The following is a 12,514-nucleotide window of genomic DNA, read 5'->3' on the forward strand; positions in this document are numbered from 1 at the left end:
ATTCTTAGTACATCTTAGAACATTACTAAAACTTATCGACACGGTCATGCACGGAAATCGTTTTTCATTTTTCAATGATGACGTCATAACAGCTGAGAAAGGGTATTTTGAAGCCCTTCCCGATTCTCATTTCCGGGATGGAATTCATAAATTGGAGTCTTGTGGGAACAAGTGTATTGATGTTCAGGAAGACTATATTGAATAATAAAGTGTATTTCAAACAATAAAATTGTGTTTTTCTTATCGAAATGCAAAGCTTATTGAGCAGTCTACAAGTACACGTAGTACGTTAGAATCAGGTTTGATTAGCATAGGACCTGTATTTGAATGAAGCATCCCTTCTCGTATTGAACAGGGCGCGTTAAGCTATTAAAAGACTCAGTCAAGGCTGAGAATCGAACTCATAAAGCCGAAAAATTGAAACCGAAAAAACATAGAGCGAAGTGTACTAAAAATAAATTGTGCTGAAAAAAAAGTGTTCCCTAAACCAATCACAACTTTTAATGAAGACTTGAGAACGAGAATAGTTCTTGTTCTGGTGAGAAAACAAATTATACCGAAGTTTGTTTGTAAGTTTTCAACAAACTTACAAACATAATTTGATGTGAAAATTTGAGTTCAATTCATTTAGCCCAATATCAACTTAGTCCGTACTAACAGACAAAGAGAGCATTTTTAGTTGTTTTATCCCAAAAACTGCCGAAGCCGAAGCCATTCGAAGAAACATTTATTTTCTTTTAAGGTTTGCATGATTGTTTCGAATGAACGTCGTTAGAAGTAGTGCAACCGACCATGAAATTCATCCATCCGAGCATTATCCGTTGAACTTTCACACACACAAAAAACACTACCATGAAGAGCTCTTTGTACTGAATTTTTCACTAGACAGAGCCGCACAAAGCCAGAGCCGGCGCCAGCTCAAGAGAACTGGCGCACCAAGAAAACACCCCGTTTTCCCTCGTCAGCAAGAAATTTTCCTTTCAACGAAACCATCTGGTGTTGTGTTGAGTTTCCTCATCAGCCGCCACAGCACCCGGGCAGGCAAAATATTGGAACCAGTCTCCGAGCGGCCCGGCCGTATTATTTTACAGCGAACAAAGATCGAAGCGATTGTCGACAGGGCCATACGCGAGTGAATGGCTCGATGCGATGTGACACGAAGTCCCGCGAGACGCGGCACGTTGACGGGGCGCACTAAATGCACGGCAACCCGGTTCCGCCTCAACCGGTTCGCGATCGATCGTGGGGCCGCCCGCGTGTCGGGACGCGCGGGTTCTACGCGAATGGGTCGGTTTTTATGCTCGTACTTTTAATGGTATCACGTTCCGCCCGGTTGCCGCGACTCGTTCTGTCCCACACCCTGTCGCCCAAGACTCCGCTCTAGAGGGGAGCGCGTTACGCACTGCAGCCAATTAAAGTTCTCGTTATCGATTATACGATTATGAAGTCGTAACCTGTCGTTTGCGTGACTAATATACCGTCGGAACGGAAGTCGAAGCGGGTGCCGAACAGGACGAGAACAAGTAGCTTAGGTTGATAATAGGATTAAAGGATCAAACGGCAGTTCGTACGTTGGTTGCAAAACTAAAACACCACAAACGGCTTATCGGTTCCTGAAGTTCCGAAGGTTCTTGTCCGAGTGTTTGTCCGAGTTTTTGCCCATCGTTAGAATCGGCTAGAATAAGTAGTACAGAAAACAAAATGAGTGCTGCTTCTGACAACATAATAAGATCTTCAGCAATGATTCGCCTATTCTTACGACGCTTTGATGTGTTACTCAGCACCAACCAGCGCTGAAACCTTCAAATCGAGGCACCGATCGACGCTACGAAGATCGACGACCATTGTTGGTTGTGGTGATGGTCATTGTGTGATGGCGTTGCAGCAAAACCACAAAGCGAGAAACAGAGCGCTGCTTGCGGTGGTTCCTTATTTTCCCAGCGTGTCTGAAGAAGCCGATTCTTCAGGCTCCGATGGTTCGACGCGGCTCCGGGGCGTTCGACGTGCGTGCGGTCTCAAGGACGTCCCGCGATGGCAAAGAACTTGAACTGGCGCGTCCCGAACCGGAACTGCCGGACACGACTCGTGACTGCGCGGATTTCGATTGAACGCGGCAAGAAGTCTGTTTCTTTTTCTCGCTTCGGTTCGAGATTTAGGGCTCGTATGGTCACGAGAGACACAAAGAACTCTATTTCATGGCCATGGTTTCATGGTGTAGGATGTGGCGATCGTAAATTGAAAGATCCAAGCGCAAACTATGTACTAAAAATATTTACTTATTACAGTAACAGTCGGTCGAATGTCGTAAATTAGTGTATGGAAGTGTGTTTTACATTCCCGCGGAGAAGCTCCTTTTCACTGCAAAGTGCCCGCTAAAGAGCATGTAAATCACCGGTTAAATAATTAATCCCAGGGATCTCTTGGGGCCTCTTAGTTGCCTCGTACTTTATTAGCCGTACAGGTCTCGCTGGTGAAAAGGTTGATCCATGGCGTAAAACCCGAAATGAATTCTTGTAATGCTATTATTTTATGCTATTAAGTTCCATCCGACAGTCCGTGCTACTTTGCGCACGTTTACAGCACCGTGAAAAGAATCCTTTGGCCCCGTTTCTTCTCCGTATTTCGTTCTCGCTCCTTCTCTCGGCGGTTTTGATTACCGATTCCCGTAGACTGATGTGATCTGTGGTCGTGTTTTTAATCTCACAACTTACAGTAACAGTAATCCCCGCTGCAGCACTTAAAACTCGCTATCTACCGAGAGACTTGTTCCATTAATTCACCTTAAGCCCCACCGCCACTCTGTGCCCCAGTTGTCAATCGCATCGCCCGCGCTGGGAGCAATCCTTTCGCAATGCGAGTCCTTACTTTGTCACTCGTCGAAGGACGACGAGGCCCGGCGGGTGTGGCGGAAGTGTTTAAATCACTTGCTCCCATTTGAGCCAACCAATCTTTCATCTCTCTTTCGAGGATCCAGATGCACTCGCCCCAAACGCCATCTCATTTCACGCAAGTTCAAGGCTCTCCTTATGCGAGTCGATGAAATGGTACTCCGCTCGCTGCTCTGCGCCCCCCGAGACGCGGAACTCCACAGAGTGGACCGGTGGACGACCGGCTGGGCCCCGTGGGGGGGGGGGGGGGGGGGGGGCAAATCAACCTCGATGGAACGATGAAGAAAAACCAGTTTCTGATCTTCCGCTACGCCACGAACGTCCGCGGCACTTTGTGCACAAAGAACACCTTGACTGCACATTCGCAGTGCATTTGGCGGTCCGACGGGAGGTAGCCGGGTGTAGGTGTAGCTCGAAGGCTCTGACCTCCCTCGGGGAGCTCAGAACCACCGGTCGGCCGGAGTTCCTTGACTTGACGCGGGCGGTTCCCGCTGACCCGCGGCGCCTCACAGCTCGGAAAGGGGGTGGAAACAACCCCAACTGTCAGAAGGGTGACAGAGACTGTAAAAGCTGCGGGTGACATTAGAAAATAGATAAATCCGTTCGGTGCGGTGCAGAGAGCGATGGCCACGACCATGCAGATAGCAACCACGGGGGCGATGGGCGTCATGTGGTTGAGTCGAGAGCGATAAATTGTAGTTTGATAAGTACGGGGTTCGGATTGACTGTCGAGGCGGATCGGAAACATGGCGGCTCCGAAATTCACGCTCACGGAATAACAACAAACACAATTATTTAAATCATCCTCCGCCAGCGCCGAAAGTATGCGCAGAACTTTCGCGTTCTAGCTCGGTGCACGTTGGCCGTACCTACGAAAACAGCAAAGTTTTGCGTGCCAGCTGTCGTGGGCCACAACCGTCTTCAGAACCCCCGGCCCGGAGAATCGTCTTAAGTCGTCGACCGAAAACGTTTCCATCGCCGTCATTATCATAATCGATGCCAGCGGCTTCCGAAAGCAGCTGCTGTGGTTCGCATAAGGCATGTGCCGGGAGCGTGTGCGAATAGCAAGTCCGGACACTAAATCCCGGTCACTAAACGAAGTGTCACAATGTGTTGTAGGTGTGCCCCACAACAGCCCAGCATGGCCTGAATGACCGCGGAAATCGGACAACACTCGAATAAGGACGCATCCTGGGTCGGTCCCGGTGATAAGATCCCGGTGAAGGATGGAAAAATACTAAGCCGCACCGGGGGAGGTGTTTTACGTCGCACGCAAACGGGTACCGCAAGAGGATCAAACACTTCCGGACTTCAGGTACGGACGAGCTCAACTGATTCCAGGGCCACACCATTCCCACCCCGTGTCCGTAAAATTAACACATTCTCTAGTTGGTTTCGCTCAACTGGCTGCTGTCGTGTTGTGTATTTTTTGTTTTGCCTTGCCAAAAGGATCAGCTTCCCGTCGACCGTGGAGCGAAATTCTCGGCCTCGGCGGAGCTCAGATGAGCTGGTGGCATACTTAACACAGACGATGTAAAGCGGAGATGAAAGGAGCGCTACTAGCGTACATATTATACAGGAAGCGAGATAGTGGGCCCACAGATTGTAAAGGGATAGGACGTAGCGAACGACACGACAACGAATGCGCAGCCGAAAAGGATAAAAGGAAGAACAGAGAGAGAGAAAGAAACAGAAGCGCACTTAGTATTCTGCCACTAAACGCTGTCGCCCGTTTGCCAGAACGGCAGAAAGGACGCCACATCCGGCCAGGGGTTGGTTGGTCCCTGCCACGGTCCACCCACAGTACACCCCGCACCGCACGTAATCCGTTGATAATTACCGGATGGGGGTGATAATGTTGGTTTGCTTAAGCGCACGCTTCAGTTGCGTAGTGGCGTAGCATATCAAGGTTAGCGACGTTTTATGCCCACCAATCCGGCAGCTGTCGGACTCAGGGGCCCCCCGCCCCGGCCTGAGGGCCTGAAAGACTGGTTTATGCTACAGTGCGTTGGAGGCATAGGCAGCTTAAAGTATTAGTGGAACCGAATGGGCCGGACAGCGGGGCAAAAACCTGACATCCATGGCACCAACACCAACCGGGCGTAATGTAGTCAAAAATTTGCGGGTTCCAAGCGTTTATCCGTAAACAATTTTCGAGGAATTTTTTTGATAATATTTAAAATAAAATAAATAAAATTCTTGCAAAATACCTATTTTTACGTAAAAGGTTTTTGGCCAATAGCATTAACGATAGCAATAATTTAAAGCCCATGGGCTGGAGATTGCGAAACAGGCTCTTATGGTGGCCATTTATCTTTTCGGTCATTTCTGTAGAATTTCTCTAAATTCATGGTCAAAAAGTGGTTTAGTGCTGCACTGCGACATGCGTTATAAACACCCCATGTGGCGCCAGTTTTATGGCGTCTGTCCGGCATCGGTCAGTGACTCAGCGACCGCATTCGAACGCGACACTTTGGTTGACCTTGTCGCGGTCCGTTCAGCCCAAGGCGGTGCGAGCTGCGAAGACGAATCGCCGCCGCCGACAACGACGACGAAGACGTGTCCGCGTAGTCTGCGTGGCGCACTGAACCCGCGACGCACGCACGATAATCGTACTCGGTTGAGGCTCACTTCTCACGCACTCCCAGGGCGCACTGCATCGATATTGCAGCCGCTCGATACATTCGGCCGGAGCGGAAGAAGACTGTGTACCATAAATGTTGCTTCACGGCGTGGCCCGTGCCAGGTCCGGTCCGGTGAACGAAGTTCAATTCCGTGACCTTGCGCTTGGCTGTTGGAGTTTCTTCTTCTGGTTTCTGAAGCAAGACAAAGACACCGGCGAAGCGCGAAACCCACCGCCACCGGGCGGTCGACTTCCTGTGTAAAGGTTGCGAAATCGCGATAGCTCCGTCCGTCGTTCTACGGGCGAAGAAGGGGCGCACGTGCGCCAAGATAGGGGCAGCCGTAAAGCACGGCAAAGTTCAAAATATTGCCTCGCATCTATTGCAACATATTTTGGGTGCGTTACTGCAAGCGGGTGCAGTTTCTATGTCCTAAGCTCGGTGGCACACTCCGTCTAAGCACACCGGAAGCAGTCGAGGATGAAGTGTTGAGGATATTTCGCTTTCGTTTATCAATCTGGAGGCTTTCGGTTTCGACCGGGGTGCAAGCGAGCAGCAGCCCTATTTTGAATGTTGATGCTTTTCTCATTGTGCTTCAACAGCTCTGTCAAACTGTCCTTTTTGTCTTGCAGTGTTTCAATCCGGTGGATGCCAACTTTAGCCTTTTAGAAGTGTGGCGAAATAGAAGATTTATTCGTGTACCTATTCTGCGTAATATATTAGAAAACTTTTTCTTCGACTATCGTCATCAAACTTTAAATGGAAAAGAATGAGGATGGTCTGAAAAATCGTGTGTGAAATTGGTTCACTACTCAACCATTCTTTTGCAGGCAAAAGCAAACCATAAAGCATTAGTTTTACAATGATTGGAATAGAATACGCTGAATGTTCCCAATATTATCTTTACATTTGTTTGGGCTAAACCGAAACTTCTCCTGAACAGAGTTTCAATCGAGTTTTCTGTCAATAAATGGAGTAGAAGTAGTATACAGGGTGCGTATTTACGACAAGGGGTATTTAAATGTTGGAGAACTCCGCCACCTGTCAGTCGATTTTTACAAATCAACCAGATTTTGAAACATTATTCTATGCCGTTTTAGTCATGGATCACATTTTTGGGAAACCATTAGGCTGAAATTGTAGCACTCTACATTAAAAATATTCGTTCAACTGTGAAACTGCTTCTATTTTGCTCGAAATGTTGTCAAATATTAGTTAAAAAGGTGTCAATCGTTTTGTACAAGGTTCGGACTATACGATGGATGCATTAAAACTTCCCAGCCAAGCTCCCGGACATTCTGGTGAGTCACTAAAGACGTGCGTAACATTTCGTTGTCCTGATGGAACACAACATCTCCTTCGTTGGCCGATTCTGGTCATTTCTGGTCAATGGCTAGCTTCGAACGGTGCAGTTGTTGACATTACAGATCCGAATTTAGTGTTAAGCCACACGGCGGCAGCTCACAATAAACGATTCCTTTCAAGTCCCACCATATACTCAGTAGAACCTTCCTAGCCGTTTTTCCTGGTTCAGCCACCGGTTAAGCAGCTTCACCACGCTTAGACCCCGACCGATTTCACACAACATTGTCGTAAGTGACCCATTTCTCATCCCCAGTACCCATCCGTTTAAGAAATGGGTCGATTTCGTTCCAATTGGCCAAAACATCGCAGATGAAAATTCGAGTCATCATGATTTTCGGTGTAAATAGAGTAAACATCGAGCTTCTTTGTGAATCTAGCTTTGCGCCAATGGCTAAAAACTATTTGATAGTTAATCTTCAGCTCCTGACCGATGCTTTGACTACTAACGTGCCGATAAACTTTGATTATTTCTGTGATTTTATCGACATTTTTTTTCGATAATGGTTCTGTCTGGGCGAGGTACATCTTCAACATCAAAAATAACTGAAACAAGTCAATCAAACCAAAATTTATCGCATCGAGCTGTTGGAGTATTGGCACCATAAACACCATGCAAAATTTCAACAGCCTAGCTTGCATTTTCGCCATTTTCAATGAAAAACTGTAAAATGTATCAAATTTTCTCTTAGTTGACCTCCATTGTTAACACCCTGTAACTTACAAACGACTGGAACAAACAAAAAATAATGACAGCAGCAATTTAAGTGTAAAGTATCAGCTTTAAAACGAACCTAAACTTGAAACTGTACGATCGATACTTCACGAGATATCGATCACAAAAGGCATCTATCGTAAAAAACGTCGATTTCTTTTTAGCCAACCTAATATAATGAAAAATGCCTGCTTTTTGTGTGTTTAATGGAGGCGGTCATTTGAACGATATTGTATTCTGAGTAAATTATCAATAAACGGTACTCTATACCGTAAATAAATCTTATTCATTTGCCAAAATCGTCTGAAAAACGGCGGTGTTATCCCAAATTAAAATATCCTCCGTCGTAAATACGCACCCTGTAGCTTTTGAATATCTACTTAGTGATTACGCCATCGATGACTATGCTGCTACAAATCGAGTTAAGTGATAAGTGTAAAGACTACATCCTCCACATCGTTTTGCTTGTGCAGGGCACTGTTTTGCTCAAGATAAACGGAAACTTACCTGCTGGCTTTACCGGTCCGATGACAGAAGCGCAACGTCCGTTTTATCCCCGGGATTTCGTTTCCTCCCGCCAAGTGATGTCAACACACTTCGCACGGTACACACCTAATTATCCGCCGGCGATGCAGCTTGACCAACGCGGTGGCGACGGCGGCGGCGGTGTGTACAGCTTCGCGCTGCAGATAAGGGTGCCACGTATCAGCGACGCTCGTATTTGCATTCACTCACGACGAACTGCTGCTGCACTAAGTACGCACCACTCGGTCACCGCCGTTGGAGTTGCATCCGATTGCTTCTAGCATTCAAGCGACGCAACTCAGCGACCGACACCACTGGACGGATTTTCTTCTTTCGGATTTGCACTCCCAAAGCACTCCGGCGAAGCGCAACCCCACACTTCGCTGGCTGCTGCGATGCAAAAACTGGAACGAGCGAACAAATGGAACACTTTTTTATCGCATGCTCTGCGTCACGGACAAAAACAAACGGTAAGAAGGTAAGAGTACTAGATGGGACCAACGTTCGCTCGTCTTGGAGCATAACATTACACACGAACGTGGCCATCACGAACACTGGCAAGTTCAGCAAGCATTGACCCTGGGGTGCGGGTGCCCACAACCGAAATCAGCTGGTCCGGCCGGGGAAATAATCGATGACCGGCCGGGGGAAAGGTTGCCGCCGAGCCGAGCCGAGAGGACCCTAAAGAATATGAGTGTCTCAGACGTAATCAGCAAACGGCCTCGGCCCATCGTCCGGCCAATCGATCAGGAGAGCCCAAAATAAAACACCGAAGCAGAACGGGAAATCGAAAAAAATTCGTCGCACACCAAGTAGGCTAAAACCACAGAAAGACCGCAACCGACCTCGCAGTGGCGGTTGTCAAAAGGAGGAAGGCAATCGATAAAATGTTTGGGCCAAATTTTGGGTCCATCTTTTCCCGGTCTCTTCGTCGCATCGTTCGCTTGCTGCGAATCCTTTTGCGTCGCCCCTCGCTGGTGGGCAGCTTCCGCACTCTTGCGGAGTTGTTAGTTGTTACACGTTGATTCCACTTATCACTTGACGGTCGCGGGGACTGAGCGGAACGGATGCGGGAATTGAATTAAAACGATTTTTGATCACCCCCCTCGTTAACGACCGAAACACAGTCGCCATTCCGCCGCATCGATCCCGTTGTAAACAGCCCGCGTCGTTCGTCCGTCGTCGAGTCGAGAGCATATGGCGTCGCGGGGATCCCGTTCAATCGAATTAAGCAAAAACTAAATAAACCGTTATGCACAATCACGTTTCGCCGCGACGCGGTGTTTCTAACAAGTTTATGGCCGTTTCACTCGCTCGCACGAACGGAGTACCTTCACTTTACGGGGCGCCACTCCTGCTGCAATGTGTATCTGATACGCGACCCGGTGGGTGATCCTGCACCGGCGATCCAAACACGACCACAGTTCAACGCCGACTGAACACAGCGCCAGCGACGGAACAGCGCGGACCGTCCGAAGATTTCTTGTTTCTTGTTTTGCGTCGACGCGCCCGGCCCCGGGCCGACCGGCAGCATGGAAGGCCGAATACGAACGATTTGTTTACTAGTCGGGGCTGCCGGCGCGCAGTGCTTGGCCCCCACCCGATCGATCGAATGCGATGTTGCGATGTTTTGCTCAGCCCGGTTTTCCGGAAGCTTCGGCACACTCACGGGGGAGCTTTTCAACGATTTTCGCGGGAGCTTTTAAACGATTTTGGCGCCACCAGGCGACTCCATTTGGAAAACGAACGGGAAAATAGCATTATTTCGGAGCTCCTGGATGGTTCTTCTTGTATTGTCATCGCATGTACTTATTTACTATTTGCAAGTGTGTCTTTTCCTTCGGTGTAATTCACATCATTTATTTCTTTGCTTCTCGCTACGCTTGCCGCCATTCCTATCAAGCCTCATCATCTATCACTATGCACTCGCGCCCGCGGGTACGCACACGTGTTGTAAATGGAACGTGAGCATAAGAAACGAACTATCTAAATGGTGCCCGGTGGCCAATGAAACATACCGTGAAACAGCGCAATAGAATTGTACGAATTAATTAAAAACCATGCGCTAAAAACGGGGGGTTAAGGGAACGGAATCACATTGCGGATCACGTTTTGCTCGGGAAGAAAAATGCATCTCATCGCACTGGGAGTCTATAGGTCTTGTATTTAGTGTTTTCTACGTTTGTCTTAATATCAGTTACATCATAGGTAAGTGCTAGAACTCGTTATGAAAGGCAATAGAATGTTATCAGTTGACATTGCAAAGTGATTATAAGTGTATCCGTTTCTTTTCTATAAAGTCTGCGCTCATCTTGGTTGATGACCCTCACTCTTTCTCTCCTTCGCTGTTCTCAACCGACCACGGGTTTATCACGGGTTTGAAAGTAATGTGTTTTCGACGAATCGAAATGATAGTACAGTAAAAGTAGATGGCACTTGAATGGTTCAGTTGCATTGTTTGTTGCGACTTGCGACAGTGATAGTTCTGCTATTTGATAGTACAGTTTTCCACTTTGGTGATTTTGTTCGTATGTTTGTTAGTTAGTTTTTCTTTATTTGCGGGCTTCCACTTCTTCGATCGCAGAGATATGGAGATATAAATTGATCCACAGTTTCCTTCAGCGCTTGATTTATTTCGGTTAGTTTTATTTGCTCGCTTCGTACCCCGGCATCAATCCTAACGTTGCCTCGCTGCTCACACACGTAGCCCTCGTCATCGGCCATTTTTGGTAAAAGTATAGGAGGTGGCATTGCGGTGTTTATAGGTTTCTCTATGCCCATTAGGTGCGGTGGCGCTCGTTTGCTTCGCGCAGGACTACAAAATGTCTGCCACGGGGTTTTTCGGGGTTTTTCGTATAAGGTCAGGAAGATTTGGATTAGTCATAGATATTATCGATTATCTTGCCATCGATGCGCGATTGGGACACGTACATTTGTTTACACCATTTTTTTAATTGGATTAATTATGTTTAGAGGGTATTCAAATTTATTGCCCATCGAATGGAAGAAGCATTGGCTGACCACCACCGGTTGGATGCAGTGTGCAATGTCCGTTTTTCTCGTGTGCGGTTGTCAGGACAGTGCCTATTATTGGCTAATGTGTTTGTTAGGCTCGCTGTTATTGGGGAAAACTGTTCACATTTGTTAACGAAATCATCCAATGAAAGCCTTTAAGTGAACTTATTTACGGCCGCTCCGAATCGAATGTCAAATGCGTGTTTTGCGGAATTAATCTTAACGCCGTTCATATTAAACAATTTTTGTATCGTAAACGTAATTCCGTCCAATGTCCAACAACTATACGATGCAAACAATAATAAATACTATTGAGATGCGAATGCGGTACCAGAAACAGAAATAAATACTAAACGCAAGATCTTATTAGTTCAATGAGCTTCGGTTACGCCCGATTGAGAAATTTAAATCAACAATTCAAACTAAGAGCGACTATTGCGATTACTGAGGTGGCTTTTAACAATTATTATTGCTACGATTGCTTCTAAAGTCCTTTAAACTAATCTCACAAGTGGCTCATTTACGCTCTCGCTTACGAGAGAGACAACTTAGAAAAAAAAGAAACAGAAAGTGATTGAGACATTTCCGAATTCTAAATAACTTCTTTTATGCGCGGCACAAATAATAACTGATGGCAAATGGTGCTTCATTCATAGTGGCGGACCATGCAAGAAATTCGATTCTTGGAGCACTGCACCAAACACGCTCCCTTCGCCGGTCCGGTCCGGCTATATTAAACCTAATGACTTACACTTGCCGCTATCGCCACGCTCTACACCTACAAAAATAAAGTCTCTCTTATTTTCGATTCGTTTCTACAATTCGTCTTACAAGTTACGTTACAGTTTCGCTCGCTCATAAATATTTCACCGACCAAAGCGTTGACTCGCTCCGTTTGCGCACGGACAGAGAGTGGTCTTCCGCACGGCCCCGGGGACTACTGTTTTGTTTACTAACCCCCCAAAAATATCCTATTCAAGTGTGCCTCTTTTGTTTTGGTTTGGTTTAGCATCTTTCCCATTCAAAGCGGTTCGCGCTTATAAGGCGACAATCATTGCCCATCGAAACAATGGCCACTGCTATAAAATCACCTCCGGGCTCTCCTGGATAAAGATCGCCTCGAGCGAATCTAGATGCGAGGCGAGGGATTTGCCAGGAACTGCGCCCCGCTGCTTCAGCTGTTCGCTAGCGATGGCGTCGTCCACGGCCACGTTTGCTTCGTTTTCACACAGATTCCGATTGCTGTCGCTGGTGCTACCGCCACCGGAGGATGCCGAGAGAAGAAGGGCCGGTCGAAGGCCGCCGCCACCACCACCACCACCACGATGACTCAGTGTACCGTCGCTGCCACCGCTCGCCGCGGAACCGGACCGTTCGTTCAGGATTTC

At 47.4% G+C, this 12,514-nt stretch overlaps 1 long non-coding RNA gene across 1 annotated transcript in view; it reads right to left on the reverse strand.

The window, feature by feature from the left end:
* LOC128274086 (uncharacterized) overlaps positions 1-9,535 on the reverse strand; it is a 50,844-nt gene extending 41,309 nt beyond the window's left edge. Inside the window, exons 1-2 of the long non-coding RNA XR_008269285.1 lie at positions 9,443-9,535; positions 8,094-8,515 (exon numbers count right to left, since the gene is read on the reverse strand). This is a non-coding gene — a long non-coding RNA (uncharacterized LOC128274086). The remainder of the gene's footprint in view (positions 1-8,093; positions 8,516-9,442) is intronic.
* Between the last annotated feature and the right edge of the window lie 2,979 nt (positions 9,536-12,514).

Source organism: Anopheles cruzii, chromosome 3 (genome assembly GCF_943734635.1).
Source record: "Anopheles cruzii chromosome 3, idAnoCruzAS_RS32_06, whole genome shotgun sequence".
NCBI classification, from domain to species: domain Eukaryota; kingdom Metazoa; phylum Arthropoda; class Insecta; order Diptera; family Culicidae; genus Anopheles; species Anopheles cruzii.